The sequence below is a fragment of the Mustela nivalis genome (assembly GCF_964662115.1).
Source record: "Mustela nivalis genome assembly, chromosome: 10".
NCBI lineage: Eukaryota > Metazoa > Chordata > Mammalia > Carnivora > Mustelidae > Mustela > Mustela nivalis.
The window spans coordinates 50462738-50490604 of NC_139029.1; the positions used below are offsets into that span (position 1 = coordinate 50462738).

The following is a 27867-nucleotide window of genomic DNA, read 5'->3' on the forward strand; positions in this document are numbered from 1 at the left end:
AAACAGTGCTGCACTAGGTTATACCTAATCTTCTGACCTTCTGAAAGAGCCCATGCAACTCATGCTACACGTCCTTACACCACTGATTCCAAATCAGGTGGAAGTTTTCAGGGAATTAGATAACTTAGCCCTTGGTAGTTTCTAGATCTTCTGCCGCCTAATGAATCCTAAGACAGCATCCCTTCATGATCCACTATGGGTAGCCTGTCCCAGTAGAAATAACCTAAGGCTGAGACTCATTTCCCTTTTCATCCCTTACCTTTTATAGGCTGAAGTGGCCTTGGGAAAATCATTCAAACTCCTAAAACCTAGATTTTCCTTGTCTGAAATGAAGACATCTACCTTCCCATTTCTGGAAATCCATTCTGAGAAAATATTCTTCTAAAAATTTCAGACAAAACTTTTTGTACAAAGTTATTTATTTCTTCATTATTTAACATTAGACATCATTATAAAACATTAATTATGACATACCCACAAATTGAAATATTATGTACCCACAAAAAATATATATCATGAAGAGTTTTATTGACTAAGAAAATTCTTGTGTTCTAACATCAAGAGTAAGAAGCAAGATACAGTAACACATACACACCTATATCCATACAGTATTTTTTCAACTATATAAAATACCTGTAGGAAAAAAGTATGGAAGGAAACTAAACTATTACCAAAAGTTCATGCTTAGTTTATATAACATTTTAAATAAAATAATTTAACACTGGGATATACCATACATTTTTTCCCTTTTAAAGCAGAGCATATAACACTGATGTTTGTGAAACATTGATTCAGAACTCTAGACAGAACTGGCTGGAGATGAAAATTTTGGAGTCATAGGTACTTCAGTAGAAGTCAGTTAATGGATGAGATCATCTAGGACAATCCTGTAGCCTGAGAGGAGAGGAGAGTCAAGGACTGAATCCTGGGAAACCACAACACATATGTAAGTGAGGAAATTGAGCCAGGGAAGGGACTTAACTATGGCAGCAGTAGTATGAGAAGATACTCGTAGGAGTATGAGATAATTATCTCAGTGGATTAGAACAGCTGGATTGAGAAGAGAGATGAGGTGATGAAACTGAAAAGAATTTAAGAGTCACAAGTTTGAGATAAAAGATAAGGGTGTTGGAAAAGCCAAAGATACCTTGAAGATACCTAGCTTGGAAGACGGAAGGGTTTTGATATCAAAGGCGGAGATGGGATAATTTGAAAGGAAAGCATAGAGGGTGGAAGAGAAGAAAGGAAAAATTAAATTTAGCTTTGTATGGATTGTGTTTGAGATTTCCTTTTAAGAGGGAACCTCTAGCTGCAGCAGTTTGGGGATCTGCCATAGTGGACAAACCAGGATCACACTCCCCAGGCAGCTCACAATCAACCAGTGACTAAGCAAAGAAGGAGTAATAGAGCTGGACCTTTCTGTCCCATGTTGCCTCTTCTGATCAGTAGTTGTTTCTCTGAGGCTCCCCTCTGGGCTGGCCCAGATTCTCAGGGCAGCCATGTGGGCTGATGCTTCTCCTTCCCAACACTCCATCCTTCCCCCTCCTTATCTCAGACATCAGGCCTGCATCACAATCTGAAATCTCTCCCTGCCTGCTTCAATCTTGCCCCCCTTTTCACCCATAAACGCTACCCACAATAAATCTCTTGTACTTTTAACTCCCATCTTTGCATCTGCTTCCTGAGGGCTGGAACGGATACAGGTGATGGTTTCACATCCAAACGGAATTATGTGGGAGGGAAAATTGTATGTATCTTAAGGATGATCAGGATCGAGGGACACCCGAATCACAAGGGCCTCCCCAACAGCATTATCACAGGGAGGAATGGAGGACCAAAGTTTGAGCATTAAGTGATACTCAAAATGGGGTGGGAGGGCGGGTAACAGGTGAAAGAGAATTCAATATAGGAGGGAAAATATTGACAAATGGAAGGAAAACCAGGAAAGCACAAGATCAAAGAGACCACGAAAGAGGAAGAGAACTTCTTAGGAGCAGATGATAAACTGATGGGATGTTGGAGGAAACTCTGGGTAGAGCCAAGTTCTTGGATTTAGAGAGGGAAATTGTAGTTGGCCATTGAGAGATCATTTCAGAGGAATAATGGGAATAGGTGCCAAATTTACAGTAATCAAGAAGAAACACAGTGGGAAATTATTGAAGGGAGTGATGGTAGACCATGTTTGACCAGGATTAGAAGGAGGGAAATTGGGATAATGAGAAGTAAGACTGTGTGTGTGTGTGTGTGTGTGTATGTTTAGGAATATCTGGAAGAGGTCTTTGAAGATGTTAGAGAAAAAAATGACCACTGTGGGATTAAAATCCTGGTGGCAATGGGAAGAAAAAAGCTACTGAGGCCAGGTAGAGGGGTTACATTTCAACAGGAAGGGATAAGTCTCTTCTCTAGAAGTTGGAGAGAAGAAAGAGAATATGGCTGGAATGACAAAGATGAATGAGAATAATGGGTGGGAAGGAGGAATTTCATGCTCAGTGTAGCTTACAATTACGACAATGACAAGGACAACCTCTGAGATTAAGGGAATGAGTTGGGGAAACTGTGTAAAGAGAGAGAGGACAGTCAGGAATCACTAGTGTGCACACTGTGTTGTGTAATGGGGTGAAGGAGATTCTTGCCTTGAATGCATGATGTTGGATCTCCATAAAAGCACTGGTCCAAAGGACTGTGACTCTAATGGGCAAAAAGGACAGATAAGTACTAACATTTTTCTGACAGTCTGGGTTTTCCCAGCTCAGATATAACCTGAGTGTTCAGAGATAGGGACTGGCATTAGACAGTCTATTATTGTGATGATCAATACTCAGAGAAAAAGAGCTAGTGCACACCTATACATTTGCTTTGTTTGGGTGACCATGTACTTAATTTATCATAACAATGGATGATAAAGATGATAAGAAAGCCTGAGAATCACCATGCTCTATGGCAGAGCTGGTATGATCAGAGAAGAAATGTTGGTTGTTCTTGAGCAAAAGGTCCATATAACCAAAGTCTGGATTTGCACAGTGTTTAGGCTTTATAGCTCTATCCTGTCTTCTCAACTCCTAGTTATAAAGGAGAATTTTATTATTGACATTCCTACAGGTAAAAAAAAAATCCCTATTACTAAATAGGGAAGTGCCTAGCTCTCAAGTATTTTTCCTATTGAAATAATTATTTCAAGAACTGAGATTTGTAATTTCAATAACTGAGAGTAATTGTTCGGTAATAATATTTGCAAACTGATGATATCTTAGGAACATGACTGTACATTCAGGCCAGAGCAGAGCCCAGCACAGTAGCCTAAAATCACCTGAAAGGCAGAATCCACGGCAACTCTCATCGGTATTGGCCAGATGTGGCTCTAGTTGGCAATTCACAGAGGGGCCCTTCCACTGATCTGAAAAACCGCTGGGAAGCCAAGAAAGGAGCAAGGCATGTCGGTTTCTCCAACAGGACCAGTGATACTGTCTGCAAGTGTGATGCTTGTTAATTCCCCCCAGAGTCCTGCAACAAGACAAAGTGCTTTATTCTTCGGACTTGGAAGCACCCCTTGGAGACACCTCGATAAGGTCTGATGCTAGGCCAGCTTTTGCCTCATAGCGGGCCATGCAGGTGCTGCCTGTGGGTTTCCAAGCCTGTTTCATTCCAAGGCTGGCCAAGTTTGCAGGAATGTCAGTGAAGAGATTTATAATACTTTCTGATTCCACCCAGCTCCCAATCACTATATGAATAATCTTTCTCATAGCGCACTAGCAATTCTATGAGCAGTCTTAGCCAAAATCAACGGAATGAGCGAGCTCGAGGAAATAATTTTTTTTTTCCTTTTCAAAGAAATCATTTTGCTGACGTTTTACAAACCTCATAAAAATTAAGGGTTCGTTTGAGTTCAGGAGAAAGACTCATTTTATCAAAACTCATTGGCCAAAAATATTCAAATGAGCGCATGCTGGATATAAAAGTGCCCAAAAAATAGTATCAGTTATACATTCTAAACCTTCCAGACTCTCCAGAGCCCTTAAAATGCCGCGTTTTTCTGCAGGTGTTAATGGGATCCTGCAAAGAGGAAGGCGATTTCAGGTAGGGCTGTGGCAGGGTGGCTTGTGGAGTGGGTGCTGTGGAACCCGGTGAGGACTCCTGACCACAGGGCCATTCAGAGCCAACAATGGCCCTCGTTGTTATAAGCAAGTGTCAGTCACGAGAGAGCTGCCATTATGGAGTGGAGCCCCAGTTTCCATATTCCCAACATGGCCAGAGGTTTCATTCCTTGAGAATGTGTTTATTCAGCCTAGTAAAAACATTAAAAAGGGGAATAAATCTCTGCCGACCCCAAAATGCTTTTCACCACAGCTGTAAACCATAAAACATTTAGAAAGGTAAGCAGGACTAAAGATAATATGGTTTCCCCCTAGCAGCATGGACCTGGAGGTGGCCCTTGCAAAGACAGCTGCAGGGCACAGAGCTTCCCTGCAAAATCATTAAGAGAGGGACAGGTTCTATAAGGTGTTAAATTATTAGTAGTAGGGTGTTTTTTTTTTTTTAAGGGGGGGGGGACAATAATAAAAACCATGTGCTCAGCAGCCTGCTTGGCCATATAAAATAGAGAGGCCTGTGACTTTAAGTGTTGTAAAAGGGGTTAATTGTCGATTTCTGAATGTGGCAAGTTTATTGATCTTGTTAACAGCAATGGAGCATGTGCCGTTGGTTACCATGGCAGGAAAGAAAAATAGCCTTCTATCCTGTTATTTCATGGACACCCTTACTGGTCTTGGAGCCCAAGTTAAGGAACATATGGGTAAACGTAGCACCGAAACTTCTTCTTTCCCCTTGTCCAAATTTGGAGCCGTCCCGAAGGTTCTAGTTCCTTCTTACAGCTACATTTTACTTACCTTTCACACACAATGTATTATTTACCGGTGTGCCAGTTCCGCATGGTGTGTAGGGATGTTACAGCCATTTTACAGAGGAGGCCACTGAGGTTCAGAGAGGTTAGAATCCAAACCCAGGTCTTCATATTCCAAGTCCAGAGCTTTTCCACGAGTTACTCAGTCCATCCATCGGTCAACTCCGTGGGCATTTAATACCACCCACTAGGAGCCAGACACTGGTCTAGTTGCTGGAGATGGAGCAAGGACCGAAGTGACAGCATCTCCCATTGCGGGGCCTGTGTTTTAGAGGGCATTACCCTCACTTGCGAGACCCGCTCTCTCTTCTAAGCTCTTCTCATGTGCGTGGTCTACATCTGCCATCTGGCATTTTATTTTACTGTTGAATACTGTCTTGTTATTCCATGCATGTGTTTTCCCTTTGGCTCCTCTAACTGGACAAGAAACCACTTGAAGGCAAGGCTGCTTTCTGATGTTCCTCTTTTTCACTCTCCTTTGGACGCAACCCATTAGGTAAAGTGCATGGGCTTTTTCTCTGTTGCAGAAACTCCTTATTACTCAAATCTTACGATCACTGAGGGCCTGATTTAGGGCTGGACTCCAGCAGCTTCAATTACTGAACACTCTGCGCTCTATGTTATACCTACGTGGTCTCTGTAATACTGCAGCAACCCAACTAGAGCTCCCCTTTTACGGTTGAGGAAGATGTGGCTTATGAGGCCAAAAAACTTGCTCAAGTTCTCGCAGTCAGTAAGAAGCAGAGCTGGGATTCTGGCATAGTCTAACTGAAAAGCCCAATTTCTTTCCGCCAGGTACCTGGGTGGACGGAATCTTTCTTTGCCTCCCTGAAATACATAGAGAATATCAGAAGCCCCTGTTACATTATATGAAGGCTACGTAAGGTGGACTCAGCGGTCTACCAGCTGTTCTACGAGGGATTCATCCAGTCAGACCGCTGTTGCAAAGATCATTGTGTATCTTGTTCCCTGCCCCATCCTCCATTTTGTGTTCCTCTTAAAACGGCATCTTAGTTCAAGCGCTATGACAGAATGTTCCAGAGTGGGTGACTTAGACAAGAGAAATTAATTTCTCACAGTCTGGAGGCTGGAAGTCCGACATCAGGATGCCAGCATGGTCAGGTTCTTAGTAAGGGCCCTCTTCTTGATTAAGTCTCTTTGTGGCCTTTTTGGTATGGGCACACAAAGAGGGATATCTCTTGTCTCCTCCTCACTGTATAAGCCACAGATCTCTCCAGCAGGGCCCCACCCCATGACCTAATCTAACCTTGATGACCTTCCCAAAGCACTGCCTTTTAATACCACCCGACTGGGGGTTAGGATTTCAACACAGGAATTTTGGGTGGACCTAAACATGCAGTCTATAACAGCATTTTCTTTTTTTCCAATAAAGCACATTGCAGAGGAATCCCTGTGTTCTTAGAAAAGCGACAAATCAGAGAGTGGCTGAAGTCAGGAGGGCTGTGCTAGGCTCATGCCAGCTTGTGATAACTGGCTTATTAAAAACATTAGTATGAGTGCAATGCACTAGGGTCTGAACCACTACCCACAGTATATTAGTGGTTGGCATCCATTCTGAGCAAAGGCGGTGGGCCAGAGCCAGAGACTGGGTCAGCTGCTGAAAAACAGAACCCAGCTGGAGCCACGGGGGGGTCCGGGAAACTAGGTAGAGGCTGAACCATTTCAGTTTTGATGGCATAGTTTCCACTTCAAGTCATGTCATCTAATCTTCCGTTACATTCCTCCATCTACACAGACATATATTTATTATTGTCGCGTGATAAGCGGTAATGGATGTAAAGCAGTGCTCTTGAAGCTGCCTGACGTTTCCTACAAAACGTATGTGAGGAGTCAAAATTCAGAACGTAGTGGGGAGAGAGCCCTGTAGAGCATGACAGAGTTTATTAAAGTGAGGGAGGGAGGGAGGAAAGAAGGAAAGGGGAGAGAGAGGAAGTGCAGGAAGGAAGGCGGGAAGGGAGGGGGCGGGGAGGAAGGAAGCCTTTTTTCTGGAAACTTGATCCGTCAGTCTGTCAACAAGTAACTGATAATTTCTGACTGTGAAGCGATGGCTAACAAACGAGCTACATGTGTAATGAGATTTTGTTTGGTTTCTGCATGTGGGTAATGACTCGGCTGGTGAATCGAGGCTGAGAATGGCCGACTAGTAGACTGGGTCTCCTGTGAACACTTGTGATGATATAAGAGGAGGTTTCTGCTTTTGCTGGGCTTTCTGGAAGAGGGATAGGTCTCTTCCATGGCTGCATTTTTGCCAGTTGTGGCTTTGAAATAACAATTTAAAATGTGTATGCCAGACTTAAAATCCAGCCCTTTTTCATACAGGCACAAGTCAATTCCATCTCCTTAATCGAAAGAACATGCCAGCGATTACTGCTTCCCAATGATTGGGCACGAAGCAAGATAAGGAATGATCCAGAAAGAAGTGATCAACTAGTGTTAACACCTTCTCATAAAGGGACCATGGACACCTAGATTTTGTATGTCTAGAGCATCTTTTCTTCCTTTGGAGGAAATACTTGTCTCCTTCGCAACTGTAATAATTCTTATGGTGGTGCCAATCAGATTCTTCACACTTAGACCACAGAGACCTGTGTAAGGATGAGTAGTGACACAAGCCAGGCCAGTCCTAATATTTCCACAAAATTTTTCTACTATGGAGCTGACAAAAGAGCTTCCTTGTATTTCTAGATTTGTAATTGCAGTATAAATCTGGAACTGCCTATGGCCATAAAACCAAAGAGCTGAGATAGGAGAAATATAGGATTATCTGATTCTTTGGATGCAAACCTCCCTGAGCCAGCCCCACCCCTGCTTGTCCCAGGCATTGGCTAGTGAGCCGGTAAATATTCCTTTATTGCTTAAGCTAGATCAAGATGGGATTCTGTCATTTGCAACCAAGAATCCTGGGTGATATAAAGGATCAGAAGATGGGGCCAGAGAAATGTGATCCCTAGTTACCTGATAATTGGGAAAAGCCTTCAGGCAAGGTTTACATTAAACAAAATGAGGAGGATGCATATGCAAAAGATGGTACACGTTAAGACATCAAGTGCTAGCTTGAAATCTTTGTAAAGAAATACAGACTGTAGAATATAAATCTTACAGCCAAATCAGTCTCTACAATGATTTCTGCAGAAGTGAAAGAGCAGGGCTTAAAAATGGTAAATCTGCTTTGTTCTGGACCCAGGTTTTCAAGAACATGTTTCACTATGTTTTGGAATACATTTCATCATGACTTAAGACTATCACTGGTATTTTCAGATAGATTACTCCAAAAGTGATTTACATGATTGTACTAAAGATCACAGTACATTTAATCTTTGGTACACTGTTTTATTTCACAAGTTACTGGCTATCATCTTAGTTAGCCTTGATATTAGCTAAATAACCAAGCCAGTAGGTTAGTTAGGATGTGTGGGTATGAACAGCCTCTATTGAAGGTCATTGACTAGAGAATAAATAGGTTGGAATGTACATATCAAACTCATTTTTCATCTTCTTTGAAAGTGTAGACAATAACTGGGGCACATTTCTATGTCTCTACCTATACTTTTCATAAATGAGGAGAGAATATGTGAAAATCTGCCCACAGCTTATAATTTTTGAAGACAGGAAAATATTGGATATTCCCTGTGGAACAAGGGAAATGAAAAAGTCTTCTGCATATTGAGGAGAAGGTGCCTGTTGTGTTCTCAGTGTCCAGATCAATTGCTTTTATCCTAAGCTGAAGGATATCTCCAAGCTCATTCAAGGAACACCCACAGTGGGTCATGACAGGCCTTTGGGGAGAAACACGATCATGTTCATAAGTATCTATTAAAAAGCAGAAGATCTCAGAAGTCACATTTGGATGAACTTTTTAGTTGATTCATTAAAACATTAATTATGTCAGATATCCCATGAGCCCTAAGCTGCCTTTGTAGAAACTCTTTGATGCTCTGTTTAGTCAGTACATAAGTACCCCCGATTGTTGTCGAATGTACATAGAGCAACAGTTAACAATGAACAAATAAACAAGTTGGGATATGATATCATCAGAGTGTGAGGAAATGACCCAAAGGCCCAATGTTCTAGCATGAAGTGTTTTCCAAGAGGAAATCAGTTTCTACAACCCATGTGGCTGTTGTTACCGACCAGAATCTGGATTTTGTTTGCACTTGATTACACAGAGGAAGAAAGAAAAAATATGTTGTCCTGGTGAGAAGCAAGTGCTGAGATGGTTTTCCTCAGTGAAAATCGATGTGAAGTCTTACTCCCAACATAGAAGAGGGTGAGGAAGTAGGGGAAGGGATGCTGTTTAGCCCATCGATATCATTCAAGTTCCCCTCTTCTTCCCTGGTGGATGTCCACTTTCTGGTTTTACAGCTGAGAGAGTTCAGTTCTATTCAAGGGCGCTGACATTACTGCCCACACTTCTATGGACCTATTGTAATAGTAGCCATTTGTCTAAATTTGTTGAAGTGACCTTCAGAGCACCCCAAATGGTTTGATACATTTGTCACCATCCCTGTTTGAGACCCAGAGAGTTTCAGTACTTTGCCAAGGGTCCTGTAGATGGGTAGAGGCAGCTAGGATTTGAATAACAGTCTGTCATGGTCTGAAGCCAACATCTTAACTGTTAAACCCTTTGCAGTGTGCAGTCTACTCCCTCACATTCAAAGCTGTGGCTTCTGATCCATGGGTGCTTTATTTTTTTTTTTAAGTTATTAAGAATGAGCTTCCTCCATCCCCCAGCCAGTCACACTTTAGCCTAGTAGCAGAAGTGTGTGAAAGGTCTGTATACTCTAGGGTAACACAGGTTGGGCCCAGCCACAGAATAAAACCAGTGACATGTTACTTTCACATTTACATTAACACACCAGAAATAATAATACTAAGGTTATATACTGTAGATTAAGATTAGAGACTATGCCAGAGCTATAACTATAAACTCTTTAATTTATTAAAATTCATCATATTAGTGATCATGTTTTGTTGGTTGAGGTCACTACTATGGAGAAGAAAATGGCACACTTCAATGCCTTTATATCCTGGGATCCCAAAGATCATTCTCACAGCCTACTGCTTGCTAGTCTGCTTTTTCATATTCCCTTCTGGGCCAGCAGGGCCATGGAAATAGTCTCATGTGCCTCCTTCCCACACATAAAATGCCTACCTGGTCTTCTTCCCTCTGACACCCAACTACTGACCACCATGTTATTCTCTCCCCTCCTCCTCTCCCTTTCCCTGCCCTTCTCTCCCTCATTCTATTCCTAGAATATGATTTAGCATCGAGGATGCCTTTTATCCTCAAGACTGAATTTCCTGAATCTGAAATCATTCACCCCCATATCCCCGCAGCAAGTAGTGTCTCTGAACAGAGTCTACTCATTGGTGGGATGAATCAGTGGATAGATGCAGCCTTGGACCGTGTAGTTCCTTCAAGACTCATTAGAGTCACTGAATTTAATAAACAAATAATCATTTTGATATGTGTTTCTCCCCCATTCACAGTACTTATTCATACAGTTTTGAGCATGATTCTACGGAGGATGGGGTAGTTGAACGTGCTTTTAATGTTGAGATTTAATTCTCTCTCCCCTCCCTTCCATTCTTTGTCCCTGCATCCCTCCCTCTCTTCCTTCTTTCTTTCCAAATATCCTTTAGACAAGCAAGGAAACCAACCAGTTCATTGATGACTCACACGGGGTGAAGTGCTGGTGGTTTCAGAGGTCTTCTCAGAGTGACCCCGTGTTATATAGTGGCAAGAGCACTGGGCTGGATGTCAGGAGGCCTGGCTTTAGCCCTAGTCTTCCCTTTCATATTTCAGAGTTCTGGGCAAATCACTTGGCCTTTTTGTTCCTCGTTCTGTCACCTATAAATAGGAGAGTTTGGACTAGTGAGTGACGGGAGGAGTAGGAGCCCTCAAATATTCATGGAGGTGCCTCGGGGTCTGTCCCAAGAGGGCTATTGTAACAGAGAGAGGTGAGTTTGTACGGAACAAGCAGGGCTAATCCCCCCATCCCCCCTTCAACCAGAATAAGTGTTCTTGTTAAACAATCACTCTTGAGCTTCTGCTAGAAATTCTATTCCAAAAAAGGTAGAAAACCACTGGACTAGATTATCCTTAAGGTGCTTTTGGCTTATCTGCTTTCAACATATACATTATCTGTTTATGATCTTCTTCTACAGAAAGAATGGAGATTTTCTTTCTCTTGCACTTGCTGCTCTAAGAAAAATTTTCTTATTACGAGAGTCATCTCGTTTTCATCCAGCTTCTGACCTGGCTCAACACACCACAAAATGCCCAAGCTAGCCCTGTTATCCCCTTGTGAATATGTCCTATTTAAACATGTCTGTCAATGGGGGGCTTAAGAAGGACATACATGTTTTCACAGTTGCCACACAGGGCCAACTGTTTTGCTTAGGGATGACCATGTAGAACAGCTTTGGGCTGTTAGCTGAGAAGTCATAAGCCATAATCAAGGCAAAGCCTAGGCTGCTCAACCACTTTGAAAAAGACATCCTTATGGTCCTACTGATATTTCCTATGTTGCATTAGTCACGTCTTTTGAGAAGGTTCTGTTTGGTTTGTCTTCTGGACAAGTTGGAGGAGTCTCCCTCTCTCTGTTTTAGCCACAGCTCTTTGTAAGGTTTGTTTTCCCTGCTATCCCAAGATAGTGGACTTAATGGGTTGCTGAGAATGTCCAGGTTGCTTCTGGCCCTAGAGGTAGCTCGGCTCCAACAATGGAAAGCAGTTAGCAGAGCTTTGTGGTTTAGAGCAGGAAAGACGAGAGGGTATGTCATCTGGCGTTTTCAAGATGCTTTCTAATTTTTTTCAGCAGCATACTTTCCCCCCGTAAAACATATCTCATGCAAAATCGAAATTTATGAAACCGATGAAAGAAGAAGGGGAGGTAGGAGAATTTTACCCAATAGCGCTACACTTGCTGTTCTCCCTCACGCACACCCAGCAACACCTAAGCATCACGAGGAACCCTGTGAGTCCTAGAAATGATTATAAATCCACTGTATTGTCCTCCCCTGAGCCCTTCTTGTCTGTTAGTCAGGAAAGTGAGACACAGTGAGTTTTGGTGACTTGCCTAAGGCCTCCACAGCTAGTCATGTCATTATCATATTGTAGGGTTTCTGATTCTAATTGAATATCCCCCTTCCATCTTTCCATCCTTCCCACCCCTACCTCTAATCTACTGTGAACCTCACCTTTAAATAGTCGAAAAGAGCAGGACAAACAATTAAATACTAGGCAGTGTGGTTGATACCTTGATATCTGTCTTTATTCTCAGAGCAACTTTGTGAAGAGGGCAATATTAGTATTATCATTTTTTTTAAGATTTTATTTATTTATTTGACAGACAGAAATCACAAGTAGGCAGAGAAGCAGGCAGAGAGAGAGAAGGGGAAACGGGCTCCTGCTGAGCAGAGAGCCCTATGTGGGGCTCGATCCCAGGATCCTGAGACCATGACCTGAGCCCAAGGCAGAGACTTAATCCACTGAGCCACCCAGGCGCCCCTAGTATTATCATTTTATAGATGGGGAATGTGGACAAAGAGAGGTTAAGTAAAGTGTTCAGTGAAACTCAGCCAGAAGTGGCTGAACTTGGATTGAAAGCTAGTTTTATCTGATTGTAAAAGCTGTTCTTCCTGGCGATTCACAGACCTTTATCCCTGGGGATAAAAATATATTATATGTTTATAAAAAATTAAAAATTTAAAAAAAAAAGCTGTTCTTATTTTACCCCAGGAGAAACACTGCAAAATAATGTATGTCATGAATAAAGCCTTGTCTTAACATGACAAGCTCAGGTAGTAAAGTCTGACTCATATCTCCTGAGATACTTTGTAACTCTTCTTAAATAACTCCTGTAGATCACCCCTCTTCAGAGTTTCTGTGTCTATTATGAACACCTCGAAGGGTGTGTTCCCAAACCTCAACCAACAACACCCCTTCTTAAGAACAACACCCCTTCTTAAGAGACCATTCCCCGTCACTCCCCGACCTTACCCCATCTAGAAACAGGGGCCTCTAAAGCCGTGATTTTAGGTGCCTCGTTAGCGCAGTAGGTAGCGCGTCAGTCTCATAAAGCCGTGATTTTAGTGTTTGATTCATCAGGTCTTGAATGGACCAAGGTAGAAATGAGGACCAAGAGAGAATCAACATGTAAAATCAAGAGGCTTACTCACCATATAGATTGAACAATGAAAAGAGAACCAAAGATAGAAATGGAGGGACATCCTGTGATGGCATCCATCTTGGTTCTGTTTTCTGTCCTTCAGTTCAATGGGACACCCGTCTAACTACATAATACAGTCTGCCTTTCCTTTCTTAAACTTTGGTTTCTGTTACTTGCTAACAAAACAGTCCTGCTGAATATATCAAGTCCAGAGATCTGAGGATTCTTCAGGTGACTTCAGACTGCCTTCCTGTGGCAGGCATGCTTATTGTTTGTGCAAACCGTACAATGCTACCGTTATTAGAGGCCTTGGCAATGAGCTATTTTATTCCTCTTTGTTTATACAGAAACAAGGAACTCTGTAAAGTCTCTTTTCACACAGATACGCTATCCAGAGAAAGTCGATCTGCTGTGCCCCGTTGACTTTGTCTCTTAGAGTTCTCCCCACTGGACAGAAAATGTAAAATATGTATGTCCAAAATAAATAAGCTACGAATGCAAAGCTGAAATTAAGTAGAATGAAGTGCTTTATGTTTCACAAACAGATTAATTTGAGGAGCAAAATCTAAGTTATCATAGTTTCCAGATGGAAATAGCCCAAATTTTCATCAACAATAGAATAAATAAATGATGGTATTATATAGTCATAGCATATTGAATAGCAATGAAAAGTGAAATACTGCACAGCAACCAAAAGTAATGAATAACAGCTCTAGGCAACAACATGGATGAAACCCACAAACATATTGGAAGAAAGAAGCCAAGTGCAAGGGAGTACAAATTATATAATTGAGTTGCTATAAAATCCAAAAAGATGAAAAACTAACGTAAGATGATAGAAGTGAGAATAATGGTTACCTTTGGGAGGAATAACCCAACAGGGTCACAAGGGAAGTTGCTGGAGGCTGTCGTGTTCTAGATCTGTTTAGATGGTAGTTACATGGGTGTGTTTACTTCGTAAAAATTCACTAAGCTCTGCATTTATGAGTTGTACTCATTTATGTATGTATATTGTTCTTTGATTTTAAGAGCTTCTCCCCCCAAAAGTCAAAATGACTAGAAATTAGACACAGAACCTAATTCCCTTAGGTCTTGGTCTCACATTATATAAAATAAGTATTTAAAATCAACATTCTTAAAACTAGAGGGGCTCTAAGAAGGAGTTATCTAGGTTAATTGTCAGTGTTTTACACAAAGAGAAACTGGGCCAAAGAAGTGAAGTGAAATGTTGTAAATTTTACAGCTAATAATTAATTGATAGAGCCAAGATTAGTACTTAGATCTCTTAGCTACATTAAAAAAAGATATTCCAAATAAACCTCTTAAAAAATAATGGGCTAAAATCAATTCATTCTGAAGTGTACTTTTGTATTAGGAACAAAGGGTTTATAAAATAAATAAATAATGTGAACGATGCTATCAGTGTCGGCCTAGAGAAAATATGATAGCATTTGTAAAGACAAAATCCCTCTTTGACCCACTCCATGAGATAGCCACCTGGTTTGGTTTCTGAGAATTTTGGCAAAATTATATGTCACTAGAAATCTCATTCCCGGGCGAATATTTGAAATAAAGCCTGGATGAGGATGATGATGATGATGGAGGAGATGATCTCAGGGATGATAACAATGCCAATAACAACAAGGTCAACAATGATGACGGCAATACAGTTGGACAGTACAATTAGATCAATACACTTGAGTAAGGCTTTAGCTTTCTAATTTGTGAAATTAGTTCTCTAATTGCTGCTACAACAAATTTACCACAAACTCAATGGCTTAAACCAACACAGATTTGTTATCTTAACAGATTTGGAGGTCAGAAGTCCAAATTGGGTCTCACTGAGCTAAAATCAAGGTTCCTTCTATCAGCTCTAAGGGAGAATGCGTGTCTTTGCATTTTCAGCCTTTGGAGACTGCCTGCCTTCCTTGGCTCATGGCCCCTTGCATCTTCAAACCCAACAAGAGCCAGTAGAATCTTTCTCAGCACTGCATCATACACTGACTTTTCTGCCACTTCTTCCCTATTTAAAGAATGCTTGTGATTACATTGGACCCAGTTAATCCAGGATAATCTCTTTATTTCAAGGTCTGTTGATTACTGATTTTAATTATATATGCAACCTTAATTCCCCCTTTGCCATGTAACCTAACATGTACTGGGAATTGGGACATGAACACCTTTGGGGACCACTGTCCTGCCTATCACAAGTAGATTTGTATTTATGCATTTTTCAAAATAGTATTCGTGTGTATATATATAGTTTCATGTCTGAAAACAATGCTTTACCTAGAACAAAGTCATTCTGTTCTGGGTATGATCCATCTCATTTTGCCATGGGAAAAGATAAATAAATAAAAAGAGAAATGACATAGATTGTCTACATCTCTGCAGCTGGTTGAGGCAGAGTCAAGTGCTAGAAACCAGACTTCCAAACCCACTGCCTGTGTTCTCCAAACCCACTCTCGGCTTCTCTAAGCTCTGTAAAGTCCCGAGGCCGAGCTGTGGTGGGCAGTTTGAAGCGTGTGCGTTGCGGAGGACTGGCAGTAGCTGCATTACTAACTGCTCCTTGATGAATACATTTTTGCCAAGGGCCCCATTCTCCGTTAATCTACGCACAGTTGCTACTCGTCTGTAAGGCTTACCTTTTGCCTCGTTCTCTCGTACAGTTAACCCTCACCCCTGGGTCATGTGCTTGTCACAAAGCAATATTTCTCTGGTTCTAGGCAAATTTAAGCCCTTTCAGATTTGTTCCAGGTAATGGGGACGGGGAGACAGAGGGCAGTAATGAAATTAAATGACAGCCACGATGGACAGGACCCGAGGGCACGCACTGTGTGGGAACCAGACAGTTGTGGTCAGGGAGGAAGAACAGCATCATAAGCATTTGGGTTTTTAGTTGTGCTGTGCCCCTGCCCAGAGACCAGTGCCCCCTGCCAGCTCATTGCCCTCAGTCATGGTGTCCTCCCAAACAGCCTCTGAAATGGCAGAAGAAGGGGGTCTGATGGTACAAGGTGAGCAACCCAAGTGCGGCACTCTCTCAGGGTTAAATAGAAAAGGGATAGTTCTAAGCCTTCTCTTAGCCTGAGGTCTGCTCATGGAGGTTCCTCAGCCTCCTTTGCAGAAACTCACTGCTTTGTAGTACTGTTACAGAGCTAAAGCAGACCCTTTCCTACTTCAGGGTTTTGTCAGCCTGAAATAATTTTCTCCTAGTAATAAATAAGTCATCTCCCCCATAACTCTGAGAAATAAATATTAGGGCTATGAACGAAACAAACTACAGAAGAGAGTTGATGTTATAAATAAAAATAACGGAATCTTGCATGTTTTACCATTTGTCAAGCTCTTTCACGTATATTACCCACTTAATCAAGAAAAGTTTACTGGAGGGCTCCAGGGCAGTAGATACGTCAGGAAGTGAGGCTTATACCCTTCTGGAATTATACGGTGAGTCAGCTGAGGAGGGAGCGGGGAATCTTGCCTATCAGAGCATCCCTCTAGCACCAAGCTATGTTCCGTTCACAGTGCCTGTTAACAACAAACAGCTCTGAGGCAGGCAGAGTATCCTGCCTCCACCTCAAGGATGAGAAAACCGAAGGCCAGAATGGTAAGAGTCTTGCCAAAGCTCCACAAATTGCCATGTTAGATCTGCCTTAAACCCCAGTATCCTTGGTTTGTCGTCAAGCACAGTACTTGGCCCATAAGCAGCCCTCGGTAAACATTAGTAGCTTCGAAGTGCTCTGTCAACACCCCTTGCTATGGCAGTCCTTAATGTAGCGTGACAAGGATGGCAAAACTCATTTGAGCATCTGAACTAATCAGAGGCCGCTGAAGGAACATTCTGCATTCTAACTGAAAACTGTAAAAGCAAAAACAAAGTGTTTCTATTTTCCAGTTAGTTGTAAAAACAAAACAAAACAAACAAACAAACAAAAAACAGAAATAATGACAGCAGATTAGTTGTCTGGTCCAATATTCTAAAGTTTGCATATTGACAGATATTTTTTCCCCTGAAATAAATGTAATTAATACTTATTCGTAACATTTCAAGGAACACATGTTCATTTTACTAAACTATATTTGTGGGGGTTTTGTTGGAAACAAATTTAAAAATTAGAAAAAAATTTTTCTAATTTTAAAAATATTACCATGTAGATATTTAAGAATTGTATGTCAAGCTAAATTGAATTAAATTGAATCTTTTGATGTGGTGGTTTTTAAAAAATGTTTATCAATAACATCCCCAAATATTAATGCTGAAACCTTGATTTATAGGTAATTGATCTCCAATGATTTCATGTCATCTCACTTAATTTCCATAAATAAATGCTCCCAACGTTCATTCTGTATTTAAGTAAAGTTATAAAATTAAGCTGGGAAAATATCAAAACCCCTGCTAGTTACATGCCCTCAACTGATCAGACCAATATGTACATATCTGAGTCAGAACAAATCCGTTTTAAGGGTATAGTGCATACTAGTGATCAGGTGTCCAAAAGAAAACATCTAACTCTGTGGAGTCCAGAGTTAGTCCTGATTCAAAATCCAGACATTCTGGAACCTATAATCCACCCCAGGTTGGTGCCCTCTCTTGTGCCTGGACTATGGAATAGATTGCTCCAGAAGATTGCCACATCTCAGGAGACAAGTCTTTTCAGGAACACTCGACAATTAGGCCACAGTATTTAGGAAAACTAGTCACTGTATTTATTTTTACAAGCTGGATGCCCACACATGGTGAATTCTTTTAAGAAAATGAAAAGGTTTTGGAAAAAAAGAAAGGTTTAGGGTTATAGATGAAACCATGAGAGTATCTTACAGTTTTACAAATAGGAGTTCTCCTTTATTTTTACCTCCTATGATGGTTCTATAAAATACTTTACTGTTCTGAATGCATGAAGTAAACTGGGAAAGAGTTTTAACTTATGCCTAGAAGACAATAAAGACCTGAAAACTGAGATTTTAAGGGACTCTGTATTTGAGGGCATGGAGAAGGTGACAGTGCCATGGGAGAACAGGAGGTCTCTGCTCACCATGATCTGGTCTCATTGCTAAGGAATCTTCAGGAGCCTTTAGTTAGGCTGTTTTGGTAAAAGCTAAGTAATGACTAGATGTGAACATGTGAAATTGATTAAGAGAGGGAGAATTAACACAAACACTCAGTAACCCATCACATGCTCATGGCCAGGGGGAAGGATAGAGGTGGTCATGTACAAGTTCCTGACCAAGTTTGGCCCTGAGACGTTCATGTGATCCACAGATACTTACTGAGCACTTACTACAAGCCAGCTACCATTTTAGGAGATGAGGTTCTACAGTGGGAGAAAAAGGCGGAGATTCTGCTCTCTTGCGGAGCTTATATTCTTGAGGGGAAACCCAAAGACACCAGAAAGGAATGACTGCTTAAGAAGAAGAGGAAGTGGAACAAGAGCAAATGAGGTGATAGGGGAGAGGGCGGCTACCTTCCTCAGATTGGTTAGGGGAGGCCTTTCTGATACGGTAACATCTGAGTAAATGTTTACATGAAGTGAGGGAGTCTGTCGGAAAGAACTGTGTTCCAGACAAAGGAGAGAGAGTCAGTGTGAAAGCTTCCTGATGGAAGCAAGCTTGGCATGATCTAGGAAGAGCAAAGAATCTTAGCAACTGACTGAGTGCAGCTTTAAGATCGACTGTGATTATCTTATCAACGTGTTGGAATCCTCAATAGTTATTGGCTGCCATTAAGAGCTGGTGCCCATTAATAACCATAGCACCTTTGTGTTCAGTCAATGAGGGAAAGAACGCCTTGCTCTCAGGACGCACATAGTAGGTCTGGGGAGAATGGGAGACTGAAGCATGGACAGCTAACCTACTACAGGTAGCAGAATCCTGACCTCCACATTTCTCCTGTTTGTTTGAACAGCTCTACTTAGCAGCACCACAAGAAGGAGTGTGAAAAGTGTGGAATCAGATCTGTTTGTTCAGTTTTTACATTTCAGATGATTAAGCGAAATGTTAAATGGAACCAAATCTATATTCCTGTCACTGTGAGGCAGAGAAGGAAAATAAACTCCAGCTCCAGGTGTAGACAGGGAAGAGTGAGGCAAGCAAACCCTGCTCCTTCTCACCCCCTCTCCCTTCTTGTCACCAAGAGCAGTCCCTCAGAGGCCCTCAGAGGATACATGGGACATGTCTAGAGAGGGAGGTCACGGGAACCCCAGGAGCCCTAAGTGTTCAGGTACTCATTGTTGGGTGCCATAGCTGTACATTTGCTCAGCTGTCTTTTATTACACATCCACCATGAGCCAGCTTTATGCTGGTATCATAAAATGCTACGATGGGGGCAGGCACAAAGGCCTGTGGTGTCCAGAGAGGACCTCCCCAGATGTCAGACAAGGAAAGCTTCCTGAAGAAGGCAACATGTATCTCAAAGCCAGACAAGCAGGATTTAATTGACTTTGGTGTTTTTTGTTTTTTGTTTTTAAAGACAGTTTCCTCATTGTTCATTTGCTAAAATCATTCAGAGCCAAGGTCTAGAACAGGATTTCTCAATCTTGACACTGCTGACATTTGGAGCTGGATAATTCTTTGTTGTAGAGGGCTGTCTGGTGCATTGTAGGATGTTTAGCAATATCTGTGACCTCTGCTCACTGGATGCCAATAGCTCTTTAGTCCCCAGTGGCAACAAAACCCAAAAATGTCTTCAGCCATGGCCAGACATCCCTGTGGTACAAACCTGCCTCCTACTGAGAACCACTGGTCCAGAAGAGGAAGTCCCAGACCAGGCCTGATGCTACTCACAGTCTCCAAGAGTAAGAGAATGAAGCTCTTCTGACGAACAGCTGGTCTCGTTTTCCACTGAAGCTTGAACAATGGAAAACAGGCTAAATAGGCAGCAGGAAGATGTTAGGTTAGCCATATAAAAGAATTTCCTGCTTAAAAAGTTAGAGGGTAGAAAACCTCAGTGCAGCAGTTATAAAATATCTTTCACTTTTTTTTTTCTTTTAAAGATTTTACTTATTTATTTGACAGAGAGAGATACAGTGAGAGAGGGAACACAAACAGGGGGAGTGGGAGAGGGAGAAGCAGGCTTCCCGCTGAGCAGGGAGCCCGATGTGGGGCTCAATCCCAGGACTTCGGGATCATGACCTGAGCCAAAGGCAGACACTTAACAACTGAGCCACCCAGGCACCCCTGTCCTCCACTTTAGATATGTGAGTGAAACAAAGCCTCATTAACCTGCTTATTTTTTTTGAAGGTTTTGTTTTCACGTAATCTCGACACCCAACATGGGGCTCGAACTCACAGCCCCTAGATCAAGAGTCCCACACTCCGCTGACTGAGCCAGCCAGGCACCCCTTTGCTTATTAAAAAAGGGAAAGTTGGTGCTTTGTTTTCTTTGGGTAAATACTCAGCACTGGTATAATCGGATCATATGTTATGTCTATTTTTAGTTTTTTGAGGAACTTCCATATTGTTTTCCACAATGGCTGTACCAACTTACATTCCCACCAGCAGTGTACAAGAGTTCCCTTTTCTCCACATCCTTGCCAAAACTTGTTATTTCTTGTCTTTTTTATTTTAGCTATTTTAACAGGTGTGAGGTGATTCTCATTGTAGTTTCGATTGGCATTTCCCTGATGGTGAGTGATGTTGAGCATCTTTTCATGTGTCTGTTAGCCATCTGGATGTCTTCTTTGGAGAAATGTCTGTTCGTGTTTTCTGAAATAACCAGAAACCATCTGTATGTCTTCACTAGAGAAATGTCTGTCCATGTTTCTGGGATAATAATCATGGGATTATTGGGGCGAGATTGTGTTGAGTTGTGTAAGTTCTTTATATAGTTGGCTATTAACCCCTTATTGGATAATGACATTTGTCAATGTAAGAGAAATTTTGCTTATGTTTTTGTCTAGGTGTTTTATGGTTTCAGGTTTCACACTTTGGTCTTTAATTTGTTTGAGTTTGTTTTATGTGTGGTATAAGAACGTGGTCCAGTTTCATTCAAACACTAACTCAAAGACACATGTACTCTTGTGTTTATAACAGCATTATTTACAACAGCCAAGATACAGTAGCAACCCAAGTGTCCATCAGTGGATGAGTAGATAGAGAGGATGTGGTCTATTTGTATAATGTAATATTACTCAGCCGTAAAAAAGAATGAGATCTTCCATTTGCAACCACGTGAATAGACCTAACGGGTGTAATGCTATAGGTAATGAGCCAGACAGAGAAGGGTAAATACTATATGATTTCAGTCACATGTGGAATTTAATAAACAAAACAAATGGACAAAGAAAAAAGACCAAAAGACAGCTCTTAACTATAGAGAACAAACTCGTGGTTGCCAGAGGGGAAGTGGGTGGGGGCATAGGTAAAGTAGATAAAGGGGATTAAGAGGTACAAACTTCAGCTACGAAATAATTTGTGGAGATGAAAAGTACAGCTTAGGGATATAGTCAGTAAGATGGTAATAATGTTTGGTGACAGATGGTGGCAATACTTACTGTGATGAACACTGAGTAATACGTAGAATTATTGAATCATATTACACACCGAAACTAATATAACACTGGATGTTAATTATACTTCAGTTTTTAAAAAAAAAAAAAGTAACTTTTTAAAGGCAAAGTTAACCTGCATTAGGGGGCAAAATCAGAGATTGCTGGGGTTTTTAAAAATATAATTGCCATTTCAACACTTTTTAAGTGTAGCTATCAAATTAAGTCTGCTTAAAAATGATTGGCAGTCAATGCATTTTTCAAGGCTTTGATAAATGTTTAAGAATTATTTTTACTTGCTACACTAATTGAATGTAAAATGACTTTCACATGAGTGCTTTTATAAATAGTATGTTTGCATAAGTGAATCTTTGTCTTCTGGATTATTGTGTATACTGCTAATTTTTCCCGTATTACTGAAAATATGGGCTTTAGTCCTGCCAATATTTGAATTAACACAGACTCAAAATTAGTTGGATCTTACCTCACCAGAAAATTAAGTTTCAGCTATAAAGAGGGGAAGGAAGAACATGTATTGAGCACCCATTATGTGCCAGGCATTGGACTAGGACAGTGGTTCTCAAGCAGAGGTGAATTTGTCCCCCCAGAGGACACTTAACAATGTCTAGAGACATTTTTGGTTATGACAGCTGCAGGGACACTGTGGGCATCTAGCAGGTAGAGACCAGGGATCCTGCCTAACAGACCCTGCGATGCACAGCACAGCCCTCCACAGCAGAGAACGAGCCAACACAAAACATCAGTGGCGGAACTAGGCTACTTATCGATGTTATCCTGTAGACTTCCTTATGGCCTTCCTTACAAACCCCTCAGTCTTGTGAATTGCATGTTGAAGATGAAGAAGCTGAGGCTCAGCAGAGGGTGGGAACTTACTCAAGATCCTACAACTAGTAAATGCAAGAGCCAGTGTCCATTTGCACACCCTGTCCCTTGTAGCTGGTTATCTGGACTACACCCAGCTATCTTCCTGAGAGTAGTTTTCCATCTCTTCTTGTAATTATTTTTTTAATTTTATTTAAAGATTTTATTTATTTATTTGTCAGAAAGAAAGAGGGAGAAAGCACACAAGCAGGCAGAGAGGCAGGCAGAGGTGGAGAGAGAGGCAGGCTCCCTGCTGAGCAAGGAGCCCGATGCAGGGCTCGATCCCAGGATCCCGGGATCATGACCTGAGCTGAAGGCAGCGGCTTAACCTACTGAGCCACCCAGGCGTCCCAATCTTCATGTAATTATTTTTACTTAAAGCCATGTATGTTGGGATTCGCAAGGACAATGCTGATGAGTAAAGAAGGAAAATCATCAATACGAGTCCTACAAGTCTTGGCCCCACACAGATAATCAGTTCTTGGCCCATGGTACGGTCCTTTGTGACACCTGCTTTTCTTCTATTTTCTAGCTTTTTTTTTTTTTTTCCCCTGCCTCACACCTTTGTGCCTGTGCTTTGCAGTGTGTCAGTCTCTCCCTCCAGAGTCCCTGCCCTGCCACTAAGGAGGAACATGCAGGTGACAAGTCATTGCTGCCTCATGAACTTCCCTTTCCTCATCTGAATTGGGGATGATGCAGCTGTCACATGGTTGTTGAAATGCTCATGTGAGAAGATGACTAGCGCTGCCATTCATTTATTTATTTATTTGGATTTTACTTATTTTTTTGAGAAAGAGAGAGAGGTCACAAGTAGGCAGAGAGGCAGGCAGAGGGAGAGGAGGAAGCAGGCTCCCTGCTGAGCAGAGAGCCCAATATGAGGCTTGATCCCAGGACCCTGAGATCATGACCTGAGTCGAAGGCAGAGGCTTAACCCACTGAGCCACCCTGGCGCCCAGAGCTGCCGTTTATTACATGCGTGTTATATTAAGTGTTTAGTATACGTTATCTCATTTAAGTTTTAGAATAACTTTTACAAGTAGATGTTGTTCCCATTTGACCCATGAGGAAGGGGAGGCCCAGAAAAGGTAATGTCATTTGCTTGAGCACAGCTGGTCAGTAAGAAGCAGAGCCCATGTTTGAACTTGAGGTCTGGTTGAAAGGCACAGCCCCTCTCGACCACATCTGTCAAGCAGTTACACAAATGTGAAAATTATCATAAGCAGTGATAACTAGTTGAGAAACTAGTTTAGATTCAATTAGAAAGGTTAGACAGCCTTTGTGCACTCCAGAATTTATCACCGAGTGCTTCAGTTTTATCACTGAGATAATCTTTGTAACGTGCCTATTCTCTTTGACTTTTGTGTTTTCTTAATGTTAAAGCAGGGATCTAGGGGTCTTTTTTTTTCTTTTTTCAAAATCTGGTTTGGTTAATACATTTTCAGAACACACTTTAAAGTGCCAGCAAATTAAGTCCTTTGATTGATTTGTACAGACTTTTTTTTTATCGATTCACATTTTAAGTTTCTATTTTAAGCCCTCCACTTAGGGCTGATTACAATAACCCATGTTTATAAACATAATTGTACTAGGCCTCGCCTCTGAGGTATTTTCAAATGTGGTCTCACTTGCTGTATGACTAAGTAAAATAATCATTCATCAAGCAGAGGTAGGGGAGAGAAAGAGCCTATTTCTCCAGCCACCTCTGTGTTCTGAGAGAGCCAGCCATAAATATTCAGCAGGGTCAAAATTTGGCCCTGTGCTAAATAATAATCATTTTAATGGCAAGGAAATGACATGTTTAATTATATTATATAGTTATACAAATTTTTGTTTTGATTTGAGCATCATACTTTAGCCATTTGTTGTTTTTGTTTTTACTCACTTGTTAGCTCTAAGTGCTAGGTCACAAAACATGTGGTCTAGCAAAATCTCCAATAACCAGATGTGTTCGGCTTTTCGGCACACCACTTCCAGGATAGAGGTGAGGGATGTGAGCAGAAGCCAACAATGGGAATCACTATGGGGCTCCTGAGCCCTGAGCAAGACATGTTGAGTGAGCCTTTACTCCACTCTATACACACACAGACACACACACGCCCCAATACCACGTTTTAAAACAAAAAAAGTGACTGGATATTGATCACTAGTGACAGCGATCAGTAATGATAGTGAAGAATGAGGGAGCAGAGGTCCAAGGGACATCCTGTATCCTGGGGTTTATGAGTACAGGGGGAGAGGAGGAAGTGGTTTAGCAACTAGTTTCAACAAGCTTCTGTTACATGGGATCACAAGCATCCCTTGGGGGACGTGACCCCACCCTAGTCCTACTGAATCCAAATGTCTAGAAGAACTGGGGGAAGTGAGTTTTTCAAAGGGCCTCAGGGATCTGGGATCTTCCCTAGACCTGCTGAATCAGAATCTTTAGGGTTGAGCTCAGGGTAGAGACATAGGGAAGAAACTCCAGGGCTAATTCCAAAATAAAGCTCTGCTTTAGAGGAAGCTCAGGGTCACCCTCATCCCTTCTTCTCTTTGGGGGGATGGTACTCTCCTCTAGCTGCAGCCCCATGTTTCTCGAAGTCTGGTAGGCAGCCCATAGGTAGCTTGTGAGAAATGAACATCTCTGGATCCCACCCTGGACTTCTGAGTCAAATCTCCAGGAGCACTTCCTGACCCCCGGCATCGGTGGCCCACCCTCTTAGGGTATCCAAAGTGTACACTCTCTCGGGTGCATCTTCTGGACACCTCAGTTGGAGAAGCACTGTGCCCAGGATTTCCCTGAGCTTTGTCAGCACCTTGGTGGGGTGGGATGGGCAGGGAATATGTGGTCTTTTTTGGGCTTTTGACCTCCAAGGGTCTTACTCTGACCCTGCAGGCTGATAAAACGCAGACCCTATATATATATCACTCATGTACCACTCATGTCTATACTTGAAACGGGTTTCCATCTACTGCCACCAAATAATATTTCTGAGTAGCGTTTAGCATACGGGCTGCAATTTGCAAATCATTAGAGCCTTTGATCCGGGCAGTCCCCGCCCAAAGACCCGGAGGGATTTGTTCAATTTTAAGCACTAAAAGTAATCACTGTAAGCACTTGTAGGTCTGAGGCATACTGTATTTAGGAACCGATCTACCTCCTGTTGCCGGCCCAAAAGGTTGGTTCGTAATCATTACAGGCCTACATTCCAGAGGATGCCCTTTGGTAAAGAAAATCAAGCCAGCTGCAGGGAGCTCTGAGTCACGTGACTCTCCCAGCTGCAGAATGATTGTGCTGTTTAACATCTTCCCGTGTTTCTCTTTTGCCCTCAGGATAAGTACAGACACCTTTCTCTGATGCGTAAAGACACTCTTAATCTGCCCCGTCCTGCTTTGCCCCTCTAGCCTCTTCTGCCCTCCTCCCCACCCCGGACCCCTCTACAGTTCAGAACCCTGAATGACTGTTCAGTTGTCCCTCTCTCAGCAGTCTCAGTGCGGGCTGCTCTTTCCATCTGGAACATTCTCACTGCTGTTGTTCCTGTTCTGCTCTCTGTTTAGACACCACTTCGTCTGGGAAGCCTTCACATCACTCCCCCCCACCACCACCAGTTCAAGGTCACATGCCCTCTTCTGCACCCCCCAGGCTCCCCTCTTTGTCCCTTTTGCATAGGATTGTCTGACTGCTCCCTGAGGGCAAGTTTTCTTCATATATACAGTGGGCACATACAAATGAAAGTATGACTGAGCAGCTGTGATTAGAATCAGTGTGTAAATCTAAACTCCAAAGCAATGAAGGCAGCTCACTTTCCTCCTAGGCTGGTTCTAAAATCCACCTATTCTCCTCTTATCCATATTGTCCATTTTAACCAGATTTTATTACATAGATAAATGATAATGTGGGAAGAAAGAACATCAGAGGTAAATACTACTTCTTCCATTTGACATTGAGGAACGTAAGGGTCAGAGATGACAGGTAACTTTCCCAAGGTCACACAACCTAGGAGAGGTAGAGCTGGGATTTGAATAGAGGTCTCTCTGACTTTGAACCCCAAGGGCAGGCAACTAGGAAGTATCATAGCTGGGATTAGAACTCACGTCTTCTAACTCCCATGCCCATGTTTCTTCTTGCTTCCTACCTGAAAAGGATAACTAATGAGGGTTGTTTTGTTTTGAATCTCAAGGTTAGTGCTAATGCAATTCAAGCGTATCTTAATGGAAAATCATGTAGTTTTCATTGGCTACATATTTTCTTTCTCCTTGTGAGGGTTAAACTTTGGCCTTCCTCATTTCACCAGATAAGAAACAAAGACAAGGACGTTTGAACACTCTCTCACAAGCTCCTCAGAAGCACCATGTATTTTGGAAGCAGAATATAGGATAGTTCTGGAGGGGCCAAGAGTAGATAAGGGTTAAGGGAGTATGTTCAGAGCAGTGGGGTAAAGGCCTTTAACGTGAAACAGTTTTTTAAAAAATCCTCTCAGACGTAATTTCAGGAAAAAGAAGGAAGAAAGGAAAGAAAGAAGAAGAGGAAGGAAGGGAGGGGGGAGGAGAGGAGAGAGGGAGGGGGGAGGAGAGGAGGGAGGGAGGCGGGGAGGAGAGGGGGGAGGGAGGGAGAAAGAAGGAAGGGGCAGTGGTGCTGTGCCGTTTCAGAAACTTGTTCCAAATCCTCTCTCTTCTATCAGAAATCTTCTGCTGTCCTTCCCCAGCATTCCCTGGGGATTTCCTAAGCAAGAGCATTCTTATGTTTTTTACTAAACCTCTCCTATAAGGGAATGTTTTGCTTTTAAGAACCAGACTTAAGAAAGCAGATCGGTGTAAAACTACATTTGGTTGTAATTTTTGTCAGTGCTGCCCTCTGACAGGATTTGAGGATGCTTCCATTTCTGCCAGGATAATAGCTTTGTTATCTGCTGAGATCTGCAGGAGCTCGACAACACAGGAAATCTGTGTCTCAGCCCCTTGCTCCAAATTTAGCTCATGCATTACCCTAAAATTGGGTTTACACAAGGAAAATTATTTCAGGGCTAATCCAGTTGACTTGTAAGTAAATTTAGCTTCCCCGGGTTCCTACTCCCACCATCTAAACTGATTTCAAAGGCACTTTAACAGTTTTGCCACACTTCCCCAAAACACTCAGGAGCGTAGATCCCCGACAAGCTGGGCCACAGGCCTGTAGGCCATTGTGAAGTCTTAGGGAATTGTCCTCTAATCTGGTGACACTCACGGCCTCGGTACATGTCTGCAGGCCCACAACTGGACAGCACAGGGCAGGTCAGGGAACTGGGTTCTGAGAAGATAGATGTGAACTAGTCATTCCACATTTCTGTGCCTCCACTGTAAAATAACGGGGACAAATGAGGTGCCACAAAGAACAGAAAAAGCTAATTAAATTCTTGGACCCCATTAACAGAAAACCTGTGGATTAAAAAGCTGTGAT

At 42.1% G+C, this 27867-nt stretch overlaps 1 protein-coding gene across 5 annotated transcripts in view; it reads left to right on the top strand.

The window, feature by feature from the left end:
• ROR1 (receptor tyrosine kinase like orphan receptor 1) overlaps nucleotides 1-27867 on the top strand; it is a 411219-nt gene that overhangs the window by 313400 nt on the left and 69952 nt on the right. The window contains exon 1 of one of the 5 annotated variants that reach the window (XM_082687833.1): nucleotides 20693-20711. The exons of the other annotated variants lie outside the window; for them this stretch is intronic. The gene's annotated coding sequence lies outside the window, so the exon portion shown is untranslated. Of the gene's footprint in view, nucleotides 1-20692; nucleotides 20712-27867 lie in introns of those variants that run through there. 5 annotated transcript variants of the gene reach the window in all.